The sequence below is a fragment of the Hyla sarda genome, chromosome 1, assembly GCF_029499605.1.
Source record: "Hyla sarda isolate aHylSar1 chromosome 1, aHylSar1.hap1, whole genome shotgun sequence".
Taxonomy (NCBI): domain Eukaryota; kingdom Metazoa; phylum Chordata; class Amphibia; order Anura; family Hylidae; genus Hyla; species Hyla sarda.
Window position 1 is genome coordinate 538,566,531 of NC_079189.1, and position 20,941 is coordinate 538,587,471.

At 40.6% G+C, this 20,941-nt stretch overlaps 1 protein-coding gene and 1 long non-coding RNA gene across 4 annotated transcripts in view; one reads left to right on the forward strand and one right to left on the reverse strand.

Annotated features, from left to right (window-relative positions):
• Positions 1-20,941, reverse strand: part of PDE4D (phosphodiesterase 4D) — an 846,931-nt gene that overhangs the window by 594,709 nt on the left and 231,281 nt on the right. The gene's annotated exons all lie outside the window — the stretch shown is intronic.
• On the forward strand, positions 1,140-6,663 carry LOC130291778 (uncharacterized). Its single transcript, XR_008848031.1, has 3 exons — positions 1,140-1,261; positions 4,871-5,010; positions 6,463-6,663. It is a non-coding gene; the product is annotated as an uncharacterized LOC130291778 (long non-coding RNA).

The following is a 20,941-nucleotide window of genomic DNA, read 5'->3' on the forward strand; positions in this document are numbered from 1 at the left end:
TGCGCAGGAACAAGAGAGAGAATAATGGCCGCCGCTCCCTTATATGGGCAGGGGCGGGGTGAATCTCATTGGTCCGAATACCTGTCATTCACTCATACACAGAATTATGGGATTGCATACGTCATAGGGACCTCCACAGGTCCTCAAGCAGAAATACCATAGAGTTCACCTAGTCACGTGACCCGCAGGTCCTGGTACGCTACGCGCAGGTAATTAACTATTCATTTACATTTATATAACTATATTTACATAAACCTTGCATAAGTTACTGGTTTACTAGATGGAATAGAGGTGACAAGGGGTAGACTATACAACATGGACCCCTACGTCCTAGGGACTCTGGCTATGGGGACCCATACACATAAAGGGACCGCATAGGATGTGGTACCGGGACACCACACTGGCCTTAGGGAGTGTGACCTGCACTGTGCTGCATCATCTACTGAAGGGGACACCACCGGTCCTTTTGCCTTGGCCAGGTGTATAGGATGTAGCTGCATAGCTTGGCATATTGCTGGCACAGTGTTATCGGTATGCCTTACGGTAATGGTATCTGCATTATATAACCGATAAGGTGTGTGTGTTCAGGGTCAGTAACCGGGTTTGTACTGTACAGGGTACAAACCAAACAACGGTCAGTCTTGTGGTTATGTATCCCTGTTACGAATATTGCATCGGGGCCCAAAAGCTTCAAGCTGCCCCGTTTCTCTCCCTCTTCTTTCTTTCATTCTTTCTTTCTTACTGTATTTGTTAATAAAAGAGGCAAATTAAACAAACTGTGATCTAATTCCTCTTTATCAAATTAGTATCTAATTATATCACACAACTACTCCCAAAAAGTACACTAATTGTTCTAAAAACAGAACTAACAAAGGACTGAGAAATGTTCATCTTCCACCACATCCTGGGTTATTTTAAGATTCGCTCATTTTATTTAATACGTTTAAGAAGAGCGGGGAGATAAGACTCCATCAAAGACATCTTACATAAGGGACAGGCATAATACACTTCTTTCACATCTTTTCACTGTGCGCATTTCCCTACTGTCAAATTATAATTTTATTTTCCTCAAGTCTTCCTGTCTCTTGAGACTGTGTATCTAAATTTTTACCCATTATCTCTGTAACCTCTCTCCATTCAGCTCGGCCTGGAGTGACTCACCACGAGCACAAAAACCTGTGCGGAATGACGGCTGCGCTACAATGATTCCAACGTGAATAGGAAAATACTAAACCAGAACACTACAAATGCTTCAATTATTGTAAGAGGACATAACGCTGGTTCACAAAGCCAAGAGACAACGTTATTAGACTGCAAGGTCAGGGACGTGCACACATAGGCATAAAAGGACGCTTCAGCCCCCTTGCCCTTTTTCTGCTCCTGCCCCTTTAATGCCTGCCAGTGCTAGTACTTTTATTTTTTTTTTGTACAGCCCAAGTCCCTGACTGTGGAAGTTTTGCCTAACATTGTCTCCTGCTCACACAGTAAGAGTGTTGTAATATAATGTACTATGTTAGCACTAATCACTGCTAATAGATGAGCTGCATATCCTGCAGCCTGTCTTCCCCGGGCAGGTTGCCCCCTGACCCTGGATGGCTCCGCCTACAGCCTCTAGTCTCCTGTTTGCCATGCAGCTCCCACGGATCTTCCCCAGGCTGATAAGACAAAATGCTGACTATTTCTGTGTAAAGGACTGTGACAAGTACTGTACAGGGCCTGAAGTGTCCCACTAGGGCTATTAATAATCTGCATAGATACAGTGGGATAAATATTCAGCATGTAGTAACCATACTGAAGCCCAGGAGAATGTTAAGTATCTATACATGTTGTCACAGTGGTCTGACCTCTGTGCACAGGACATCATATAATTGTATGTATATAAAATCAATCATATAATGTCCTGTGTACAGAAGTCAGATCACTGGGACAAGTATAGATACATATAATTGATCTATGGAGGCACAGAGAGGATATATATATATATATATATATATATATATATATATATATATATATATATATTGTGACAATGTGGCAAGGAAAGGGTGCATTTCCCACACTGATCCTGCAGAAATCTCCACCTGTGGACTAATCAATGAGGCAGCAGAAAGGGGAAGGGTCCTTAAAAGCAAGTGAAACAGAATAATCTGGGCTCTCCCCTAGACAGAAGTGGCTGTTAGAGGGGGGAGACACCGTGTCCAGTGCCAGGCGGACACAGCAAGGGCTTCTGAGGACACAAGCGTGGACTCCCGGAGTGAGAGACGTGGCTCCTGTAACATATAGCAGGTGGCTGTACGAATGGGACTTCATGTTCAAATGTGAACTGTGTCTTATAAGGCTGCAGGACTTATTGTGTTTAAACTGGCAGGGAAAAGCCCATCAGTTATTAGTCAGGGCATGCTACATGTGTAGTGAGTGGCTAGACGGCCTAGGCGTTATTTTTTATGTTTTGTTTATTTTGTTTATCCTGCACCCCGTTTAATAAACCTGGCGAGGAGCCAGAATTACAGAAAGGACTCGCTGTTTGCCCGTTTATTGTGGAAAAACGTGTCCTTTGGCTACGGCAAAAGGACGATCCCAGAGTGAAACCCTTTACAATATATATATATATATATATATATATATATATATATATATATATGGTGGGCACAGACAGGATATATGCATAGCTATCCCATTGCACCCACCACATAAGACAAGGATATATCAGTCACTTTATTTGTAGTGTCCAGCAGGCGAGGCTGTGCATTCCAGTAGCAGCAGATATGGGGTTAATTGGCTGTACATCCCAGTCCCATTAAGGGGTGTTTGCTTGAAGTAACATGCAGGTATGTTTGGTGCGCCGAACACTACAGCCAGCACCCCATAAAGGGGTACTCCGGTGGAAAACATTTGTCTTTTAATCAACTGGTGCCAGAAAGTTAAACAGATTAGTAAATTACTTCAATTAAAAAATCTTTATCCTTCCAGCACAGCTGTTAGCAGCTGTATATTACAGAGAAAGTTCTTTTGTTTTTGGATTTCTTTTTTTCTGTCCACAGTGCTCTCTGCTGACACTTCTGTCTGTATCAGGAACTGTCCAGAGCAGCATTTATTTGCTATGGGGATTTGATCCTGTTCTGGACACTTCCTGATATGGACAGAGGTGCCAGCAGAGAGCCCCGTGGACAGAAAAAAAAAGAAATCCAAAAAGAACTTTATCTGTAGAATATAGCAGATAATAAGTACTGGGAGGATAAAGATTTTTTAATAGAAGTAATTTACAAATCTGTTTAACTTTCTGGCACCAGTTTATTTAAAAAAAAAAAGTTTTCCCACGGAGTACCCCTTTAAGTCTGCTCAGGACTGGAGTGCGGAACCAGGGGAGCAGCACTGACTGCTTAGCATGAGCCAGCCCATACCACAAGTTGCAGCCTGCAGGGGAGCCTCGTGAGTCACTGAGAAATTCACAAGTTCACTATATCTAATATATACATATATATATATATATATATATATATATATATATATATATACACATGTTAGTAAATGAAGCGCCTTGAGGACACAGACCATTTTTTTTTTACGTTTTCGTTTTTACCTCCTTGGCTTCAAAGAGCCATACTTGTTTTATTATACAATTCACAGACCCACATAAGGGCTTGTTTTTTGCCCAACCAATTTTTCTTTGTAATGACACCTTTAATTTTACCATAAAATGTATGGGGGGGGGGGGGGGTTCACTTTTATGCACTGCACTTTACATTAATACTGATATATTCTCTTTGTTTTGTTGGTCAATTAAAACAATACCCATGTGTACATGCTTTTCTATTACTGTTCAAATTTTTTTAAACAAATTAAGTATGTTTAAACATTTTTGCACCATGTGCTATAGTTTTTGTTCAATTTTTGGGGGATATGGTATGTTCGCCATACAGGATCGTACATTATACTTTCATAGTGTGGACATTTCCGCATATGGCCATACTAAATATAGTGATTTATTTTATTTTGTAAAAAAATAAAAAATATTATTTGTAATTTGTTATTAAGAGAGTGGCTTATTCACTTTTATTATAACTTTTTTTTTTATTGCAATTTTTTACTAACACTGATCAGTGTAATCATGATCTACTTCTCTGGACTGCAGTAAGACCGTAGGAGAAGATCATAGGAGCTGGCCGAAGCAAGTAAGAGGAGCTCCGGCAGTCATCTTTTCTAATCGGACTCCTGCAATGCCACAGCGGGTGGTCCGATGATTGTCTGTATGCCCTTTAGTATTTTAGAGGACATGACCAGTATTGATCGTGGCATCTGAAGGGTTAATGGTGGGCCTGCCACTACCAGTGGGTCCAGCAGCTGAGACCTGCGGTCTTTGAAGCAAGTGCAGCTCCTGCACTCGCTTCAGTGCCAGGATGGTACTCAGGGTGTACAAGTACGTCCTGGTGCGCCAATTACCAGACAGCCAGGATATACAGGTATCTGTGTCCTTAACAGTTTAAGTATGGTCTGGGTACCAGGGGACACAGGAGAGAATTACTATTTTTACATTCTAATGCAGCATGTAGCATGTCTAATCCACAGTCTAATCTACCGATAGTATTTAACCCATATAGGGGGACACAGTATATAATTAACTTTTTTGGGTGTACAGTGTGGGACTTATGATACAGGTGATCATGAAGCACCTCACCACGGGCACAAGGAGCACAAGGTATGCATCTGTGTGTGTATATATTTGATACATGGGGGGCACAGACAGGATACATTTAATAGCTATATGGAGACATAGTATGTCATTGATGTAATGGGCCACAGTGTGTATGGCAGGTTATATTTAGGGGGTACAGTATGTGGCAGGGTTATATTAATTATTTTCTTCATATAGAGGAAGAGGATCTGCTGACATGAAGTGAGGAACCAATCATATCCCATGGTCAGGCACTGCAGAGGAAAGATGTAGCTGGAAAAAGTTACTGCTGTCTGGGCCGAAGAAGAAAAGAAAAGACAACAGAGAAGATGTTACCTGTGAGTCACTATATCATTGATTATTCTGTTTGATTGTGTCCCATCAGTGCTGGTGTCACTTCTAAGGTCTGCAGTGATGATGGGTGCCCTTTTTTATTTACTTGAGCCCCTGCCCTCCAAAATGCCTGTGCACGTCCCAATATGTCAGGAGTTATGAAAATGTAATATATGGTACATTCAGTAAGACTCACTTGGCGCCACTCATATATGCAGTGTGCCATAAATGGAATATCTTATATATCCCATCAGTCAGTGGTTGGAATACTCCCTTCTTGGTCTCCAGATGATCCCACTCAATGGTGGGTGAAACACACGGAGACCTACTAACCCTCTATAATGGGCTGGTGACATTGTATATATTGGAGAGTTGGTTTCCCTTCCAGCTGGGACATATCCATCCCCACTGGTTAAATCCTTATAGTACAAAGTGTTTATCCACATGTGTGGTGCTTTTTGACACTTTGTAATGTCCCGCTACTACTGTGTTTTAGAATTTGTGTAGGATGAAGTGACTTTGTTATAATAATTTTATAACCTGAACTGGTCACAACCCATTACTGAAAGTAGCTTAGATGTTTTTGGTAATTTTTATTTATATAACTAAATAAAAGTTATATTTTATGCAATACTGGAATAAAGGTATTCAAATGTAGATTATAGTGGACCCATTGGACCAAATACATAGTAAAAAACAGTAAGTAAATATGTATATATTTTTTCTTATCTGAAGCTGCCAATTCAGCTATTTTAATATATTTATTATAATGGCAGCCATGAGTCTCTTAATGACATGAATTCAACCCTTGGCTGGCTAAATTCCCCATATTTATAGGTGGTGTCAACCTGCACAGGCATTCCCTCTCCACAGATCTTATAATATTAGCAAACAATATTATGGGGAATCAAGGATCATAGAAAATAAATGAGCTAAAATGAGGACCAAGCAGTCAGGGATTTAGGAGAGCTAACCAGCACCTCTTGTCATTTTTTCCATGTGAACATCCTTACCACTAAGGACATGACAGCTGTCCAAAAAAAACCTAAATATGGTCAATAATGCAACAACACAAGTCATCTGCTCACAGGTTAAGAGCTGTGAAGAGGCCATTAACAGAAGCTTTCAACCTTTTGTTTAATATACAGAATTATTTTAAAGAAAAACAAGTTGGATTGTAAAGGTACAATAAAACACTAAAACTAGCTTGCCTTGATAAAAAAAAAAAAAAATAGTTACCAAACATTACACACCCTTAAACTTAATAAACTATAATTACGAGAAATGTCTTCTGGGACGTTTCCACTCCTCACCGGCTGCCAAGAACATTATAGAATGGGGTATCATTTAACAGTAAAAATAAAAAGCCAGAAAAATGTCTAATGAGCACAATTACTGCTCCCATATGTCCTATTCTGCTGAAAAAAAATATCTTAATAAATATTTTTCCTTTCCAGCTCATTGCACAAGAGAAACAAAAGACAATCAAGAAAATGTGGAGCATATCTGAACAGCTTGAGGAACCTTCTTATACAAGCCTCATTTAGGAGATCTTTATGTTTTAAATGGCTTGTGAAGAAACTGGGATATCATTATTAATATGCTACCAGCTGCTCAGGCTGAACCTCATGGCTTATTAGGAAGAAAACGGCACCAAAATAGACGCCACCATCCATCTCATCCATTCATTGGACTGAAAAATGAACACAGTAATGCTGCTGTAACTTACTGGTTTTACTGCTAAATGAATATTTAATGGGCCAAGAAACCTAGATCAATTATGGTGGTACACTTCATATGATAGGACAAGATACTTCATACTTGATATATTTAGTATATGCAACTACCCCACTCCCACCCAAAAAAAAGCTGCACAAATGTAACATAAGTCCCACAGTCATTTTTGTTAAAATGAAGGTCTGTGGAAGACAATTGGCCACAAGGGCACCAAGGGCAGTTTCATACGAAACTTTACCAAAGTGGCTCCTAGGACTCCCTTGATCAACAGAGCAAGGGTGCATTATTTGCTGTTGTTGATGGGGCCGAGCTGCATACCCAGCCATTCTGCATGTACACTATGGACACCCCAAAACCAAGGGCTGATGCCTGGGACCATCTTGGTCAGCAGAGCCCCAGCAGTCAGACCCCACTGGTCAACCTGTTGTCCTCTATCCATTTCTTTAGATGAGAATACTCTTTAAGCTCTAATTTATAACACCCCATAACATAATAAGTAGAACAACTTAGTGTAAACATACTTTTACAAAAATCTAAAGGTGGATAGTAGTGACATAATCCGATCTGCTACACAAAGGACAATTCACAAAGCCTACTATAGCTGATGACATACCCTTTCTTTCTCACTACAAAAATAAATAAATAAATAACTACAATCAAATTCCAGCTCACATTTTCCCTGGAAAGTGCTGGCTATAGCCAGACTGGTTGCTATTGTCAATGGTTCCAGTCTCCGCTTGGACTTGTTTCCATAACTGTCCTCCAAAGAGTGTATATAATATATAAGGAGCTCTTGGGCTGTATTACGGGGGTGACAGCCAGAACATAAAATGATCTATCACACTGAAAGTGAACTGCAATCCAAACATTTGTTACATGAGTGATCTATGATGTTCCAAAAGCACATTAAGTCATTTTGGATAATACTGCTGTCAAACAGTCAGCACACATGTAATTCCGAGCTTTCCCAGCTCTCTATAACAGAAAATGTATGCCTTATTCTTCGTATAATAGTTTTTGTGAATTCTTTAGATTTCCCCATACAATCAGTACCTGGCATCTACATTCTGAATAGACCAGCCATTAGCATGCCTCCATAATTATTATCCAGTCAAATGCTTACCATGGGGGGCACATTCTGTGCCAGGAGCATAGAAATAACAATGACTGACATACTGGTTGAATTGCAGGAATATTAAAGAGAATTATAGTGAAAGTTCTACCTAGTTTAATGCTTTTCTGTATTACTAAATTACTGGGTATGTAGATTATGTCTCGGAACAGGTTAGTACACTATACAGCCGCTACAACTCTCCAACAGGATTTTGCAGACCAAATATAAAATAACAACTTGTACTGTAATAAAAGAAAGAAAATATTTTAAGTAGAGTCAAAGAAGGGCATTTTCTGATGATCAAGCATTCTTCAGAATTCTATATTATGGACATAATCACATTCTACTAAAACAAACGAAGATCAATCCAAGTTTACATAATTAAACCAGGGAGGGTACATAAAGCTCTTAGGCTTTCCACCATGGCTTTATTGCAACCTTCTGACCACTGGGAAACTTAATAGATTAATCTAGAAAAGTGTAATTCATTGAAATATTGGTATCTCTTGATGAAGGACACAGATTTAAAACAAAACTTCCTGCAATATCCAAACCACACATAGCCTTTATTTAGAAACCAATAGGTCAGGTGTAGATTTGTTCAACCAAGTATGTAAAAAAATTGCAATTATGCACGCTGGTAGGCAGCCATAGGTGCGGCTCTTGTAACTGGTGCAAGTTCATGTTAGTTGAGAACAGGTTCTTCCACAGTCTTCTGCCATATCTCCCATTCCGGGGCTGACTTGGAGCATGGACAGAGCTTTGTGATGTCACTGCACAGCTATTTGCTAGCAGTGGGACCCAGCATGGAAGCAGCAGTGGGGACATCACGAAGCTCCGCCCAGGCTCCAAGTCAGCCCCGGAACGGAAGATAGAGAGGAAGATAGCTGGAGAACTTGAGAACAGAATGGGACCAGGTAAGTATCAATGTCATCAGTGTCACCTGCACTACCTGTACCGACAGGTTAGTGCAGGTGATACTGATGACAGATTTCCTTTTCTTCTCCACTTATAAGGTTGCCCCCCCATCTTCCCCAGAGTTTTTCTCTGTTCAGTAGAGAGATCCTTGAAGCTGAACGATGATGACCTTCAGCTTCAATGACAGATCAAGTTATACTGCTTATAGAAGTCAAATGAGGGGCAAGGACTGAAAGGGTAGAGGGAGGAAGAGAGTAGTTGAAACAAAAGCAGAGAAACAGCTGAACTACTGTTTTAGCACACTGCTGGATTCACAGCTCGGGCTGCTCATTTATTGCTCTATAATGTCCTCCAAGCTGCTGCTAATTTTTAGGATTTTTAACAGAGAGGTAGGAGAGCAGAACCCCTTTTGTCTGTGGATAATGTATGTAGGTGTGTACAGAAGAGATCATAGACCAGTGTTTCTCAACCAGAGTGCCTCCTGCTGGGAGTTATAGTTTTGGTTGGGAAACACTGTTACAGACTCTGGTATTCTTCCACCCTGGAACGGAGCTCAGGAAAGCTGACACTTAGAGCCTGCAGTGGGGTAAGAAGGTGAAAAATGACACCTATAAGTTATACAATGGGCATAAATAGTGCTTGTCCTCATACAACAACTTATTCTAAAAAGTTACCTGAAATGACAGGTACGCTTTAAATGATCTTAATTTGCATAGGCAGACATAGAAAATGTCTGTGTCAATGGCTTTAATAACATCTGATGCTAATTTCTCTAACAGCTCTCCTGTCATGCACTTTCAATAATTCTGTATTGGTATTTAGAATACTATGTGATACAGTTAATTATGTTGCATTTACTTTGATAGTGAATTTCATTACAGAACAGATACATATCAGAAGGCTCCATGCGCAGCACGTCCACAGTGTCACACGAATCCATCTTATCCTTTGTGTATTTACCGGTTATTATTGCCCTGACACTGTATTTACAAGGTCTAATCTTAGGACAATTGGTGGAACCAGTACATATACAGATCATTGTGTAGCTTTATAAACAAACGTTGTTTCGTACGTGCGGCATCCACTCTGAAACTGCGTCTATTGGCATGTGCAGAATGTCAGAGATAATACAGCTTGGTAAGGCACAAGAGTTTTTTGAAGGGACTGGAGAAAAGTTATCACCAGACACTTTGCTGAAAAAAAGAGCTACAGAAATTGTGAGAGTAAATCATGGGACCAGGGGTAAATTGAGGTGCATTTATAAAAGTTTACAATGGAGTATTAACCCCTTAAAAAGGGCTTGTATCCAACCCCTGAAAAATGAGATAGCATTATCAGTAAATAGGTTAGGGTGCTCTGATCACACTCCTTTTTACAGTTACTGGATATTCCCTTCCGTTCCTGAGATATGTGGGTTTATAGTTTATCGGACAATGCAGGGAATCAGTCAGATGGGTGTGAACTTTAACATTCAACATCCACACTCCCTGACTGTATAATCCCGCCCATCACCTTATAGTCACTCCCATTATTAAAATTAAGTCCCGCCCATCTGACTGATTCCCTGAATTTTCAGACAAACTATAAACCCTCATATCTCAGGAATGGAAGGGTGTATCAAGAAACTGTTAGAAATTGTGTGATCAGGACATCCTATTTTATTTAATGAAGGGGTTGGGCATAAAGGAAATATATTTAGGTCCGGTAAAAGTCATTATAATCATTATAAGTGTATGGAAATGTATTGAGAAATGCAAAAAGTAACAATTTCATTGGCATTGATTGTTTTTATTTTGTCTTTAAGCATTTCAGCATTAAAACAAATACAGAGCATACATTTATTGTATGGGGATGGGGCAATTGAACCAAACCTTGCCCCTGCCATTTTCATGGGGAAATCCTATAAACTGGGACTAGCGCATAGCAACAATAAACATATTTCAGAGGTGACGCACACATTCAGTCTCTAGTGGAAATGGATCCTTTCATCACCGTACACAGTGATATTTACAAAAGCCATGTTAAACAATGAGCATTAAGTATCCAGAGAGAACAACAAACATTCTGAATTCAATTGAGGGTGACATATGTTTTCCTGGGCCAGGCTGTCAGGATGCTCAATCATGTTCTATATGAATACAATAAGTACACATAGGGAGAGTAATCAGAATACATTGTATTGAAGACCATGCACACTTTCCTATCAATTATGTATTTCTCCAAAAAAGAAAAATGCTTATACAGTTTTGGTTGCATGTTTCCTATCATATATATATATATATATATATATATATATATATATAAAGAGAAGGCCTGACTCACTGACTCATCAACGCCCAGCCTAAACCCTTGGACCTAGAAAGCTGAATTTTTTCACAGGTGTGGTTTTTAAGACGTAGACGAGGAATAAGAAATTATTTTTCTAAATTCAACCCTTAAGGGGGTGAAAAAAAGGTTGAAAGTTTGTATGGAAGTCCATCATTTTTGAAGCTAGAAGCATGAAACTTTGTTTTTAGGCTAACATTTAGAGATAAAGAAACCAGTGTTTCAACATTTTCTAAAATTTCACCCCTGAAGGGGTGAAACGGGGGTTTATAGTTTGTATGAATTAACCCCTTGCCGCAGAACGCCGGGTATACCCGACACTGTGGTACGGGAGGGGTATGAAGAGAGCTTAGAAGCTGAGCTCGCATCATACCGCACTGTCCCGGCTGCTATCAGCAGCCAGTACCCATGGCTATTGCCACACATCGCCATGTCCGGCATTAACTCTTTAGACGCGGCGATCAAAGTTGAAAGAATTTGGGTTGTTTGGATGCCCGTAGACTTTACCCAGAGCGGCCTCATTACTATAGGATCGTAAAAAGTAGATCTATGTAACCCCTAATTTAACACGAGCGAAGCCACAAGCAAAAGCTAGTATTTTGTATATAGCTCCAATGATTCTCTATGGCAACAGCTTCTAGAAACAAACCCTGTGCAGTATGATCTCATATTCCTTAGTATTTACTAACCTACCAAATTTATAAACTAAGAGATGTTAAAAGTATAATTTTCTGATCAGACTACAATGGGTTTGTTTGTAGTCTGTTGCATGGAGATGCATAGACCTATACGAAAGCTGTATGCACAAAATGATAAAACCCTTTTAATTGAGCCCTTTTAAAAAGTGGTTTCTTTTTTTCATTTAAATTGAACCTGTTGTGTTAAAAAATGCAGTCCAATCTGCCAACAGCTTGTTGTAGAGCAGGAGCTGAAAAGATTGATAGACATTTTTGTGGGAAAAAATTTAAAAGGAAAATGGTCATATGTTCCCCCACACTAAACCCAATACAGTGTGGGTAAACAAGAGACCGATGCGGGGTATCTGGCTAGGATATCTACTTCCAGTCCGGAGCAGTGTCCCTCTAAAGATCCTCTTCTATCTTCGCTGGAGGCGGGCCCGTCAGGTGAATTTGAATATTCATGGTTGTTGGTCACGTGAGCGCTCAGTAGGCACAAGCACTCACGTGACCAGTGACCATGAATATTAAGATTCTGCCGGCAGACCTGGGTGAATTTAGCAAAGACAGAAGCTGATTTTCAGAGGGACCGGGCGCCGGACTGAAGGTAGGTATCTTAGTCAGAAACCCTGCATCAGTCTCTTGTTCACCCGCACTAACCTGGTGGATTGGGTTTAATGTGGGTGAACTGCATGACCATTTTCCTTTAACCCGATAACGACCATGGACGAGTATAGACGTCCAGGTTGGCGGGCGTTCCGGCACCTGGACGTCTATACTCGTCCATTATTCTCGTGGGTGCTGCACAGTGCACCCACGAGATCGCGGCAGGGACTCGGCTGTATCACACAGCCAGGACCCTGCTGCACTGCCGGGACCTAAGTAAACTTCGGTCCTGGCAGTTTTAACCCTTACAGCCGCGGTCGGAAGTGACCGCAGGCTGTAAGTGTTATGACAGAGAGAGGGGGCTCCCTCTGTCTCCTCTGCAGCACCCCGCATCGTGATCGCGGGGTGCTGTGTGTGGCCGCGGCTGGCCGGGGCCTGCTGCACTACCGGGAGTGAAGTTAACTTCACTCCCGACAGTTTAACCCTTACAGCCGCGGTCAGAAGTGACCGCGCGCTGTAAGGAGTTCTGACAGAGGGAGAGGGCTCCCTCTGTCTCTCCTGCAGCACTCCGGAGCATCGCGGGGTGCTGCTGCATACCTGGGCAGCCAGGGGTCCTACAAAGACCCCCAGGTCTGCCCTGGGTATTGCCTGAAAGGATGTGCCAGAGGCACGTCCTGATATGCTGCCTGCTAGTGAAAACTGGCAGGCAGCATATAACTGCAATGCTTTGGAATACTAAGTATTCCAAAGCATTAAAAAGTGTAAAATTAAATAAATAAATAAATAAAATAAAAGTGTAAAAATAAATAAAAATTTAATAAAAGTGTAAAAAAAAATACATTTATTAAATTAATCTAATAAAAAAAATGCATAATGTATAGGATCGCATTGGCGGACATCCGCAGCATGTAATATGCTGCGGATGTCCACCATGTGATCCTACACATTATGCAGCAGTCATGGTAATGAGTTCCCTGCTGCGGCTGGGTAGCTTTGTGTGTCCCCTCATAGCGGCGGATTTCCCGTGGGCAGTCATGAGCGGACACACTGAGCTACCAGCCGCAGCAGTGATGGATATATTTGCCATGAGCAGGTGCTTATTCCCACAACATGGTGGATATATCCATCACGAGCCTTAACTGTCACAGACAGACGCGTTATACTGCTAGCCGACCAAGGACCAATCATAGAGGTCCAGCCAATAACTTGTGGGGGTGGGGGTACTGTTCTGCCCTGAAAGCCAAATGGCGCTCCTCTCCTTCTGAGTCCTACCACGCGGCCAAGGAACCATATATGGCCAAAGCGGGGGTATTTCCGAACATGGGACAAGCAGCTAAATAAAATATAGGGTGCATTTCTTTCAATATCAGAAGTAATGTACAAAAAAATATGCCCCCACATGATGCATTTGTGAAAAATTGCAAATTTCGAATTTTTAACACTGACTTTGTAATAATTCCTGCCAAAAAACTATGGTGTTAAAATACTCCCTGTACCCCCTAGTGAATACCTTGAGGGGTCTAGTTTTTAAAATGGGGTCATTTGGGGGGGGGAGGGTGTTCCTATGTTCTACTACCTTTTAATTTCTGCAAACCTTGCATAGCACATAAAAAAAGATGTACTTTTCAAATTTTCAAAATTTCAAGTTAAATTGTTAGGCTTCTAACTAATTTAAAATGTTAATTAAAAACAAAAAAAGACGTCAAAATAAAGTAGACATCTGAAAGTATAAGTTTCATAAACTATTTGGTCAGTAAGTATAAATATATGCAACCTATTAGTGTTAAAATAGCAAAAAATCGTAATTTTTGGTAAAAATTTCATGATTTTTTGCATTGTAAAAAAAAACTACAAATGATATCGGCTTACTTATACTATGTACATGAAGGACAACTTGTGACAAAAAAACAATGTCAGAATTATCGTGATTGGCAAAACGTTACCAGAGTTATTCTCTAATAAAGACAGACATCCCCGATTTGAAAAAACAGGCCTGGTCTTTCAGGGGCGTACAGGTTTATTTGTATTGGTCCTTAAGGGGTTAAATATAATCTATATATATATATATATATATATATATATATATTTTTTTTTTTTTTTACTTTAAACCTGTGTGTGTGTGTGTGTATAATTCTGAGCAGTTCGGTTTGTTCTAAATCTTGAAGCAAGACTGTACTACATCTTCAAAGGTTCCCTTCAAGATCTCAGTAATATGATTCATAGCTAAATATATTATTTTTATATTTAAAAAAAAATATATATATATATATATATATATATATATATATATAGAATCTGCAGAACTGCCTCCAAGAGGAAGCTATTGTTTGTTAACTTACATTCTATCTGCTGCAGTTCAGATGTATTAAATGAATAAGTGTACTATATATATACTGCACAGTCATATACCATATCCCCCCCTTGAGTATGAATGAGATGCACATAAACAATCCCCCATCCACACAGTAATCATATTTACTATGTGCTTCAATCTGATTTTTAAACTTTGTATAAACCCTTGACATTTGTCTGACTCCTGTGATTAAAACACACGTATAATATACGGTAATTCTTATCTACCAAGAAGGTATATCATTAATCAAAGCCATCGCTAAACCTGTTTACAATATTCACATATTATTCTAAATAGTAATCCATTGTTATTATGACAATAATAAAGTAAGGTAAATCATTTCATAGACTGTATTATAATTTTACGTTAGCTTCTACACCAGTTCATCATATTGATAGCACTATGGCTGCCTGTGATTGTCAGATTACATCAACATGTACTCAACGAATGGGCATAACAAAGTACTTTAAAGGGTTACTCCATTGCCTCAGTGTTCGGAATATTTTGTTCTGAACGCCGAGTTCGGTCACCCCGCCCCCTCCCATAGACTTGCATTGAGGGGGCGTGGCAGTAACGCCACAAGCCCCGGGGCCCGCACTCAGCATTCGGAACAAAATATTCCATACGCTGAGGCAGTGGAGTACTCCTTTAATTCACCTCAAAAAAATCTAAGGTTTTCAGGGAAATTATGGCCAACATTTATCATTGTCTTTAGAATGTTTTTTGTGTCTAGAAAAGGCGCAAAAAAAGGTGCAAGCAGGGTTTATTTGGTTTAAAACTTTTGGTTTACACATTTCTGCTGATTTTGAGTTGCAATCTACTGATTGTGGCAATACACATGATATGGAAGTGCAAAGCCGCTGAAAAGTCTCTAAAACTACACCAGCCCAGACTTAGCTTAGCTTTTTGGTGTATATGAAGAGAGAAAATGTGACCTGCACAAAATTTCTCAAATGCTCTGTGACCATTTAATAAGTTTGGTGCTCCAACACATTACCAGCTCAAAAAAAAGGTGTAGAAAAATGTTTCACATAGGCTAAGTTTCCACTTGTTTTTTTTTCTGGCAGTTTTTGGATATCTGCCAGGGCAGTTTTTGAGCCAAAACCAGAAGTGAATTCGAAAGGAATAGGACATATAAAGGAAGGACTTACACTTCTCCTCCCTTATGGATCCACTTCTGACTTTGGCTCAAAAACTGCAGTGGCAGTATTCCAAAAACTGCCAGAAAAAAAACCAAGTGGAATCCTAGCTTTACACCCACAATGATAAATACCAGCCTATATGCTTATTTTTAAGACCTGAATGGAGAAAAATCCAATCTCAACTATTTGTTTCTGGTTTAATCCCATTTTAATACCATGATCCCTATAGAGTACTCTACTGCGGATTCTAGTATTCCTGGTGCACTCTCCATTGCCCTGGACCATCTAAAGATAATGTAGCATAATGTAGTCATTGGATAAACAAGGTGAATCAGGATTTAACCAAAAATAGGCACTTTACGTTTTCCGGAGAACCACAATGCAACACACAACAATGTGAACCTACGACAAATATGCCTGTGGAGAATTGGAGGTCAGTAGGATGATTCCGGTGGATTCTGGTTGAGAGGACTTGCTGATCTATGTTTGTTTCCATTCATCCAGAAATACCCAGCTGTGTGATGCCCTCTATCCACATCACGGTGCTCCTTATGACAAGACTTTGGGTTGCCAACTATTTTAAGCCCTTATCATTAGTCTAAAGGAGCAGGTGGCTGATTTTAATCTTACTCTGTGAAGAACAAAAAGCTGAATGACCAGAACTATGAAAGAACAACAGCTCATGGTTCCAATGCCAAAAGAGAAAATCAAAGCATAAGTACATAGAACTAACATAACACGGCCACGTCCAGATAGCCCATTACTAATAACATATTTGTAGGGGAAGGGGGGGGGGGACTTGATGGACAAGGACCAGGCTGCATATTACCATATCACCATATTATTATCAGTGCCCCTTCATTCTCAGGATGGTTTAATAAACCCCCACAATTCTGAGAATGTATGGGCCACAATGCTACTCAGAATCAGTGTTACTGTAGGTTTCAGAGGCTGGACCCCCCCCACTGATCACTCACTGTATTGCAATATGATGCAATCAATGGTTGGGCCGTGACCCCTGGTGTGGACCTGGTGCTGGAGTAGAGAGCAGTGAGTAACAGTGATGACACATCCTAAGTGATATATATCACTATAAAAGATGAAAATACTCTTTACCCCCCCCTCCCATAGACTTGCATTGCAGGGGCGGGGCGTGGTGTCACACGGGGGCGGAGTCATGACATCACAATACTCCGGCCCTGTAGTCGTGACCCAGCAAACTCAGAGGCTGCAGTCTCCCAGAGGTGGGGGCTGCATGCCAGATAGCGAGGGTCCCAAGCAATGGGACCCCCGTGATCAGACATCTAATTCCCTATCCTTTTCCCCTGTTTTTCCCTTGGGGAAGGGGGAAACTAGAAAAAAAAAGCCAATGCTAAACCCACATGGCATTGGCTATGGTGTTTTTTTGCTCCCGAAGACTTCTATGGGAGAGAAACGCCACTGAGCCCAAAACCGCAGAACAACATCAAAGGAAAAAAACGCAAAGTGGGTATAGTGTTTCATAAATCCCTATTGAGTTCCAGCTAACATCTGGCCGCTGCAGTGTTTCCCAAAAAAAAGGGCTTTTCAGTATTTGATGTGTTTTTTGGGGTGTTTTTTGCAATAAATTGCAATAAAAAAAGTGGAAACCTAGCCTCAGAGGACATTTTTGATGGTTAATTGTGATATACAATAAAGCTCACAAATTCTATGGTAACTCTTTTATTCGTATTCATTGCCATACAATACATACAGGATCTGCTGTGATATGTTATATAATTATTGTAGCATTCAGCTCATGCCAAGCCCAGATCTTCTTAAAAGAGGGTAAGGGCACATCCATAGAAACCAGGTATCTATAGCAGCAATGTATACACTGGCACCATATCAAACTACCGCTTTTTCTACCCTCAGTGATTGTGTCCGTGGCACTGCTCACGCTCCCTGAAACCTCGCTGTCACATAGAAACAGAAGGGTATAATTTCTTCTTAACTGTACAAAGAGTTTAGACATGTAACTCAAGGGAGCACAATTAGTCACATACTATATCTAAACAAAGTAAGAAAGCACCCACACACTTATATAACTATGCAGCAATTATATATGTTCATCTATCATTTCAGCTGAAAAAGGCAAATAAATTCCAGCTAACAATGCAAACATTTATACAGTGGGAACAGAAAGAAAATATTATTTTATTGCAAAAAAAAGATTACAATTAATTCTCTCTTGAAATGACATGTAATCATGTACTTTGCTGCAATTTTGCAAACATTAAGGCAAAAAAATAGCACAAAACTATCATATGTGGATACAACTTAACGTTCAGAATTATTACAAATTTAAATGGCACAAGAATAGGACTTCAACTGGTAATTATAGGTAGGTACATACATTCAACTAATGATATCCAGCATTACAGAAGGGAATTATTTAAGGTATGAGAAGCGAAACTATGGAATTCTCTGCCTCAGGATTATGTGCAGTGAAAAATGCTGTCTTGTCCCTGCAGCTATAGCCTGTGTGTCTCTGTGTAGAGGAAACAAATACAGGAAGTGTGGGTGGGACAAGCAGGGCTCTGTGCAGGCTCCTGGCTTGTCAATCAGCCTGCTGTGTGAGCCAGGGGCAAGTCACAGAGCCTCAGTGCACAGAGCAGCTAGTTGTCAGCTCTGAGGAGTGAGGAAGTTCCCACATGTGATGTGAGGGCAAGCAAGGGAACGGCCCCTCCTTCTCAGTGAATTGCATGCAGTGTGAGCATCAAGAATTAGGATGAAAACCAGGATTTAACACACAGACAGAATCAGTAGGAAAGTTAGCCTAAAGCATTTTTTCCCTTGTGACAGGTACACTTTAAGATGTGCACCAAAAATGGAGCAAATAGTGGTGTAAAATTATTGCTATAAGGTTTATCTTTTAATATTAATTTATGATGTGTTTTCCAAATGTCAAATCATGTTTTTAAATTGTACTTTTCCTCTATAACTAAGGCTGGTATGACAGTCCCACTTACAGTGAAAAATAGCTCAAGTCAGCTGTCAGCAAAACCAAACTGGGCCTAGTAAGACCCCGTAGCATGGTAACATGACCAAAGCCTCTTCCTAAAATGTATATCCAGTACTCATACGAGACAGAATTGGTAAACTTTATTTTCCGTCTTTTCTGTACTGATGGTATTTTACAGGCCATAACTCGAATTTACCCCATTGCAAAACAAGTAAAATAAGCCACCTACCTACCATGTGCCAACTTTATTCCTAGTTTCTCTTAATGTAATTGAAGGGCTTTTTGGCATCAGGGCATAGGTTAAAATGTAATCCTAAAACCTGCAATAGCTACACCTCTGGCGCCTAGATGGTGACTATGCTGTATAGGCCTGTAGTTTTGTATCTGTTATAGATGTAATACACTTTATTAGTTCCACCTTGATAGTACCGGGTGTGACCGCCTTTTGCCTTCATTCATTGTGGCATACTTTCTACAAGGTGTTGGAAGCATTCCTCCGAGATATTGGTCCATATGGACATGATGGCATCACACAGTTGCTGCAGGGAAATTTTTCATTTTTTTCCTCCTCACCTTTTAAAATCCACAGTTCTTAATCCCCCCCCCCCCCCTACAGATTAATATGAGGGGGCTTGTTTTTTGTGGGACTAATTGTACTTTGTAATGACATACCTCGATTTACCACAAAATGTACGGTGAGGCATCCCAAGCATCCTTAACCCGTCAAACGCCACATTCCTGTGCCTCAAGTCAGCTGCATAACAACTCCCACAATACTGTGCCTCCTCATCATCCCTACCCCTGCACAATTCTGTGCCTCCCAATGGCACAGGGGGATCATAGGGGAGAGAATTGAAATGGCACAGGGCCCCTTTGATATCCCCCCCCCCCCAGTGCAATATCAATTCTCCTCCCCCCGTGCCTTTTCACCATCTCATTGCTTCTCAATCAGAGAGTGTCTTTAGCTGTTGCAGAACTACAACTCTCAGCATGCCCAAACAGCTAAAGGCATGCTGGGAGTTGTAGTTTTGAAAACAGTTGGAGCACCCTGGTTTAGAAACACTGCCCCACATAGTAATAGTGTTTACACTGCCTGACCAGCCTGTGGGCAGCTCTTGGGTGCCGGGATTCTAGGAAAAGATGGGGAATCTCTAAAATGGACTACCTCTGGTGCAGAACGGCAGATGGATGCCTGAGGTCAGGGGGAGCTACAGGGGTCAGAGGTGGGGCTACACAAGGTCAGGATGTGGAATATAGGATATGGAGCACAGCAGTGACAGTGCTACTGGTCACTGATTTAAAGTGGCCACGGCACCTGCTACCTGTTCAGCAGCTCGGCTGTGGCCTCTTTAGAACAGTGAGCAGGGGTGGCTGCTGATTAGCCCTGGGCCCTGTCTTTAAAAATACTGGCCATTGCATGGTGGGTATATTTAGTACAAAGATACTGGCAGGCTGGTTAAAATACCGGCAGTGTCGGTAAAATACTGGCAAGGTGGTAACCCTACCCAATAGACCCTTCGTCCGTCTGTGAGCTTCACATTCATACAAAGGAAAGATTCACAACACAGCTCATTCCACTCCATAGTAGCAGCCCAGCACTTGACTGCGCTCACACCTTTTATTTATGCCCACAGAATAATACCAACCAATGGGACGTTAGTACAATGAAATGATCACAATATAGCTACATAGGCAGTTTAGACAAAAACATCTAAGGACAGAAAATGCATGTATAATATCTTCTATTTTTATTTTTATTTTTTGGGGGGGGGAGGGGGCACAGCTTATAGGGTAACATCTCAATACAACAGTTATGCAACAGACAAATCTGGAAGTCAGTAGAATGGACAAGACTATTCTTGGAGAAACAATGTATCAGCTCTTTATCTCTTTCTGGGGGAAGGGGGTAATACACCATGGTGTATTTATAACATATAGTGGAATAATGTTTTAACCCTGAATCATTTTTACAATATTTTATATTATTGTATCACATATATGAGATGATGTGATGTGATATGGTTTATTATACTGCTGGGAGTAGCCATCAGAAGATTGGTCCATTGTGGTCATAAAGGGAT